The sequence below is a fragment of the Protopterus annectens genome, chromosome 9.part0 (genome assembly GCF_019279795.1).
Source record: "Protopterus annectens isolate FY-2018-M chromosome 9.part0, PAN1.0, whole genome shotgun sequence".
NCBI lineage: Eukaryota > Metazoa > Chordata > Ceratodontiformes > Protopteridae > Protopterus > Protopterus annectens.
The window spans coordinates 1,752,968,435-1,752,975,521 of record NC_056743.1 but is presented as its reverse complement, the minus strand read 5'-3'; the positions used below and the strand labels follow the sequence as shown (position 1 = coordinate 1,752,975,521).

Sequence of the window (7,087 nt, the reverse complement as noted above, 5' to 3'; positions counted from 1 at the left end):
TGGCCACGGTGGTGCAGCGGTTAGCGTTGCCACCTCACAACAAGAGGTTCTCCAGTTCGATCCTCGTCTGGGGTGCCTTCTGTGCGTAGTCTGCATGTCCTCCCTGTGGTCGTGTGGGTTTCCTCCGGGTGCTCCGGTTTCCTCCCACATCCCAAAGACATGCTGTAGGTGGATTCGATACTCTAAATTGGCCCTAGGAGTGTGTGCCTTCCGTGGAAGGTTGGGCGCCGGGTTCGCAACTCGACACCGTAAAACTCCACTGCCAATCATGAGCGGCGACCCCTAACCGGGAAAAGCTGAAAGAAGAAGAAGACAATGAAAACATCTTTCATTGGCTGGATGGGCAGAAGAAAAAAGTTATAAGGAGGTAGTCCAAACAGAGTGCAGACATCTGGACCTTCCATTAAGCCATTGGAAGGAGGCACTGTAGCTTATTTAATTCACTCAAAAGAGCGTTTAATCCCTATATAACTGCCTGTTCCTTCCTCTTTCTTTACTACTGAATTTTACTATCTGTAACCAGTGACTTTTGCAGGCAGCATGGAGTTTTATGGGTCATCTGTTCAGTGAAATTATTTCTTCTGATTTGTTATTAAATTACTCTTGTACTCCTTTATTTTCTTCTAATCTCTGAGACTTACACTTGTCCTGGGTTTCTTCTGTGTCCACATCACGTAGAAAGAAGAGTGAACAAAAAAGAAAAAAGATAGTCATGCTGTTATGCATTATGATTGGTATAAATACTAGTCTCAGAAAATGTGAAAAAGTTATTTCATGTGAGGTGGGGAAGGGACAGAACGTGATGTTTTGCCCAACATATAGAGCCTAGGCTGTCTGTCTGTTGTAGCATTGCAAGGATAGGAATATTTGGAAGTCATTGCTTATTCATTAGTAAAGTTTTACACCTACACCAAAAGGACTTTTCTCCCTTACATTAGAACCCTATCTAAAAGCACTTTGGTGTGGTATTTAAAACATTTGACACTTACCTTCTTCCTTTGACATTTTAGCCTTCACAGCGTCACCGCCTGTTGTCAGACAAGTTTTCTTTTAGCCTGAAGTACAAACTGTAAGAGTGTAATGCATGATGGCCTCCAGTAGAAATGGTCTAGCCCAGACCCTTTTTTATTCACCCTTTGAAATCATTAGGTTATTGTGCAACGGTAACAAAAAAATGTCATTAGTAGTTTTGCGGACTCTGGTGATTGATTAGTTTGTTGACATGGCTGATGCAAATAGGTGGAAAAAATGTTCAGTCAGTCAAAAAAAAAACCATAAAACAGCTAACCTCTGCACACTTTCTTAATTTTGCAAGCCTGTTCTGCTGCATTTGGCCATTCCTTGATGCTGGAAACGGTCTTCTCTTCCCTTCACACTGACTAGTTTTCATCACACTTGTTCAACCATACTACCATCATTATGTGGCCTTAAATCTCTAGCCAGTTGCATCTTTAGTTAGATAAATTATTTGCATCCCTTAACAATGCCTCACAACTTACTTGAATCATTCATTCTCTCATGTTGCAACCTTCTGCGACGTGCTGTCTATAGCTCCCTTGTGCTTTTTTTTCTTCCTTAACTTTCTTTTTCATATTTACCATAACAAGCATTTTTCCAGTATGTAATACAGTCATGGCTTGTGACACCTTTACTTAATGGATATCTTGTAGCTTTTACAAACTAGACTCCCACAAATCATTCTTGCTTTTTTCTTTTCCAACAGTCTACGTTCTGGTCACATGTATTCAGGTTTCTAGTTCTCTGTTCCTGCTTAACAACACTAACCGTTCCTTGCCTGCCTTCTTGTATCCCGCTTTCACTTTTCAGGCTTACCCGTGGGTTATGTATGGAGAGAGGCTATAGTGCAACAACAGCAGGATTTATTCTGATCAGACTTGAATGCTGTTTTTAGTCTGCTTGGTGCAATACTATATTCTGAAGGCTGCATACCTTTGAATGAGTATCTTTTTAATGAATCTAGAAATGTTGTCTTTTTATAGAAGAAACCTCATTCTGTCAGCTTGTGTAATTACTGAAAACAAACATTTAATAAAGTATCACGCAAATTACCACATTTTTCCAGCAGTTTCTTTACCATCTAACAAATGGTTCAAAAAAAATTACACCTGCAGTAGACTGACATTATACACACATATATTAAAACAAAAAAGCTAGCTAAAATTTAAACTGATACACCTGCTTTCTGTTATTGTATATCTGGTTCTGGATGCTTACTGATGTTTGTGCCAGAACATGATTGCAAACTTGTATAATGGTGTAATGAGGTGAGAAGTCTGTTTTTTATCTAAAATATTGAAAGATAATTGTTTCTGCAGGGGAGACTCTTCCCTGCACCCCGGTGAACATCTGGTCTTTGCCGACACATCATCACTAACCAAGTTAACTCTTCGGATTGCATGACCTTGGAGTCATACAGGTATTCCCTTTACTCTTAAGTGTAACTTCTGAGGATTTGAGTTAGCATACTTTATATTTGCTTTTTTAGATAATGGTTTGCAGTCGCATTCATAGTTTGAATCAACTTTCTTGGATTTGTCAAAACTGGACTGATTCAAATGATAGGTGCCCATGCACGCAAAGTAGCTTGTTTATGTAACAGTTCCTGTTTATATATCAGTTGCTTTCATCATTTTCTTTCCAATTTGTTTTGAATTTATTTGTTTCTTTTTAAAGAAGTTTAATTTGTACAAACTGTGTTTAGCCCTGTATACCAGATGTTTACTGAACTATGTGATGTGATCAGTTACTGATATAAGAGGTTGCCAGGCTAACAGTCCTAGAGCCTTTTTAAGCCTAGCCATTCCTGACCCATTTTTCCCACTTATCAGTGCCCATGGGCTAGGATGGCTTTGGTATATGCCTGCGCCTTAGAGCTTCTGCAAACTGCACCTGTCCATAAAGGCCATAGGTGACAAGCCATGGATGAATCTGCAATTTCCCATCCATTGGTTCAAACTGAGTTTGAATTGTCTTAGGGAAGAGCTCTGTTTCATATGAATGAGGGAGTCTGTTCCAGAGAAGGGGTAATCTCCAAGATACATACATACCTGTACCTCCAGCAGGTTTTGTTTATGTCACAGACAATGTTTAGATCCTTAGGTTGGGCAATTCTTCTGGTGTTTGTTTTGCAAATTTGTAGCAGGTCTGTCGGCTACATCAGAGAATGCCTTGTATGTTAGGCGTAGGTCGCCCCTCAGTAGTCTGTAGGAGACTAAGTACATGGACAAGGTTTTGCGGCGGTCTGTATAAGACATATTATTTACACCCTGTATTCTTTTAGTGAGGAACCTCTGTGACAGCTCCATCTATTGCAAATGCCTGGTCATGCACTTGCCGAAGGGTGCATTGTACTCAGTTATTGGTCTAGTGAGGGCTAAGTATAGTTGGAACTATGATCTCCTTAGATCTGGATGCCATGCCCTTACTTATAGTTGTATCACATAGAAGGATTGTCTCACTACTGTGGTGAACAAAGTTCAGGTTACTGTCGACCTGAGTTCCCAAGTCCCTTACCACTGGGTATACTCTTACAGAGGTGTTACCAGTATTGTAAATTGCAGGGGTATAATTATGCATTTTTCTGCATTGAGTTTTAAGCCATGGTTCTGGCACCAGGTTTTTGTCTGAACCAGACGTATCTTTGGGAGATTCAGTGATTGCACCCAGCTTGCAGTTGTTAACAAATTTAGTTAGTCAGCCAACTTCAGAGAAGTATAGTCCAAAAAGGAGTAGTCCCAGTACTGAGCCCTGTGGGACACCAGTAGGTAACAGGCCTCTGGGTGGAGGTGGATTCTCCCACCCTAACTTCATGTGTCCTATCTGTGAGCCATTTGTCTATCCATCAGGGGACATAAAGTTGTAAGTCTGTCTGTAATATCGGAGTGAGGTAGTATGTCAAATGCCTTTGCCAGGTCAAGATAGGTAGTATGTACCATTTTGACATTGCCCATGGCTCTAGCGACATTTTCAATGAAGTCCACCAATTTCAATAGGCATGACCTGCCCTTAATGAAGCCAAACTGAGATGGGTCCATTGTTTATCACATCCCCAGTAATTTTTTTCCATGTCCTTATCTATAAGACTAGTCAAACTTATTGGTCTGTAGTTCCCTGGGTCTGTTGATGGCCTGCCTTTGTGTAGATGGATGACAGTTGCAGTCTTCTGTTCCCTAGGGATGAAGCCTGTCTGGAGGCTGTGGTTGAATAGAGATTTTAGTGGGCCTGACAGGTTATGTTTCAAGTTGTTTAAGAGACATCCTGGTATATTATCAGGACCTAATGATGCATTTGCTTTAGCTCTGGAGATTGCAGTAAGGACATGGTGAGAAATGATGGAGGGTATTTCCTGTGGGGGACCTGGGAGTAATAACCGGTGAAATTGGAGCTAAATTTGCTATATCCCCTAGTTCAGTGTAGAATGTTCCATTTACTGTTTGTTCAGCACTCTGGATGTTCCCTTTAAGGTTGTGTACATAACTGAAAAATGTCTTATGGTTATCCTTAGCCTGGGAGACTACTTTTGCCTCGAAGTTGGCTTTGGTGGACTTGATTTGTCCCAAGTTGCTTGTTGAGACTGATGAGGGAGTTTTTTTGTCATTTACACATTGCCCTTCCTATTTTTGGACAGAATTTTCTTTCTTTTGTTCTACAACCTGTTTATACTGTGGTTCAGCAAAGAGGCTTATTTTTGGAGTTTGTCCTCATTTTTTTTTGGTTTGGTATGCTGTTTCTGTAAAGTTATTTACATGATTTTACAGGGTTTCTGTAAACACTTCGGAATAGGCCAATGTATTCTCTGAGTGTGGAAGGGCTTGGAATTTAGCTATGCCTTTATTTACTAGGAGATGGATAGCTTTGGAAAAGTTGTTAAAGGTTCTAGGATTTGCTGAGAGTTCAACCCATGTTTGTTTCAAGTGTTGCAACTTTGTGATCTGGGATGGTGCAACATTCCCTCATATTTGAGAGTACCAGATCCAGGATTTCTGCACCCCTAGTAGATTTGCAGACTAGCTGTTCCAGGGTGTCTGCATTGACAAAATCTAGGAATCTTTGAGTCTACATGTTAGTGGTTCTGTGTGTGTATCCCACTTTTTAGCCTATCAGTATAAGACAGGTGTTTGAGACACTAGATTTTCCTGGTCAGGAACCTCTGTGGTCTCTCCAGCTGCTGTATGTGCTTGACAAGGTCCATGACGAAGGGGGCATTGTAGTCAGTAATGGGTCTGATAATGGAGGAGTACAGGGATGTTATGACCTACTTGTTCCTGGATGAAATGCCCTTACTTATGAGGTGGGCCATGTAGAAAGTCTGCCTTACAACAGAGACAACATGGTGGTCAAAAGTCAGGTTGTTATCAACCTGGGTGCCCAAGTCCCTCATGACTGATTGCTTGCTTAGCACATTGTTGTTAATGTGATGATGAGCAGGGACTCCATTTTCCCTAGAGGGGATAATGATGCATTTCTTGGCATTCAGTTTGAGGCCATGCTTCTGGCACCAGTAATTTGTTTGGGTAAGGCCCTCTTGGAGGATGTTCACATCATTAGGGGAGTTTAAGACAGCACCAGCTTGCAGTCATCTGCAAACTTGGTCAGCCACAGAGCACTGGTTTTGGCTTGTACCTCAGAAAAGTGTATCCCAAACAGTAGAGGTCCCAAGAGACCGATCCTTGGGGTACACCGCTCATTATGGGTCTACTACTAGAGGTATCTTCCCCTATTTTGACTGAGTGGGTTCTGTCAGTGAGACAGTTAGCTATCCATCTGGTAACATACGGGTTGATGCCTAGCTGGGAGAGTTTATCTATTATGCCTGAGTGGTTTAGAATCAATTTTGGATCTGTATCTCTTGTGAGTAAAATCTTTAGTGAGACATCAAGATAATAAATGCTGTTAATACCTATTTCATAAGAAAATCTGAAAAAAGGTAGTGGTATTATTAAGATAATTAATAAAAGCAGAAATATTTTCTGGGTCTTTTCTCCACACAAAAAATATATCATTCAGGTACCTGAGATATAAAACACAGACCTCAAACCATTTGTTATTAAATAAAAGCCTATGTTCCCATTCTAACCTAACAATATTCGCAAACAAACCCCCACAGGCAGCCCCAATGGCAACCCCTGTTTCTTGAAAGAAAGTTTAATTCTCAAAAAAGATATAGTTATTTTTGAGTGCAATTATTAAAATCTCAACACACAGGACAGGATTCTTTAATAGTCTTCTTCTTCTTCTTTCGACTGCTCCAGTTAGGGGTTGCCACAGCAGATCAACTGTTTCCATTTCTTCCTGTCCTCTGTATCTTGCTCTGTCACACCATCCACCTGCATGTCCTCTCTCACCACATCCTTATCTTAGGCCTTCCTCTTTTCCTGTTACCTGGCAGCTTTATCCTTAGCCTCTTTTTCCCCAATATACTCTGCATCCCTCCTCAGCACATGTCCAAACCAGCGTAATCTTGCATCTCTGGCTTTGTCTCCAAACCTTCCAACCTGGGCTGACCCTCTAATATACTTATTCCTAATCTTGCCCATCCTCGTCACACCCAGTGCAAATCTTAGCATCTTCAACTCTGCCACGTCAAGCTCTGACTCCTGCCTTTTTGTCAGTGCCACTGTCTCCTACCCATATAACATAGCTGGTCTCACTACCCTCTTGTAGACCTTCCCTTTCACTCTTACTGGTACTCATCTGTCACAAATCACTCCTGACACTCTTCTCCACCCACTCCATCCTGTACTCTCTTCTTTACCTCTCTTCCACACTCACCATTACTCTGAACTGTTGATCCCAAGTACTTAAACTCATCCACATTCGCCACCTCTACTCCCTGCATCCTAACCATTCCTCTATCCTCCCTCTCATTCACACACATATATTCTGTCTTAGTCCTGCTGTCCTTCATTCCACTTCTCTCTAGAGCATATCTCCACTTCTCCAGGGTCTCCTCCACCTGTTCCCTATTCTCACTACAAATCACAATGTCATCTGCAAACATCATAGTCCACGGGGACTCCTGTATGATCTCGTCTGTCAACCTGTCCATCACCATTGCAAATAAGAA

General features: G+C 41.4%; 1 protein-coding gene across 8 annotated transcripts in view; it reads left to right on the top strand.

Annotated features, from left to right (window-relative positions):
- The window catches only part of DOCK6 (dedicator of cytokinesis 6), a 2,991,519-nt gene that overhangs the window by 1,383,384 nt on the left and 1,601,048 nt on the right, over positions 1-7,087 (top strand). The window lies entirely within an intron of this gene.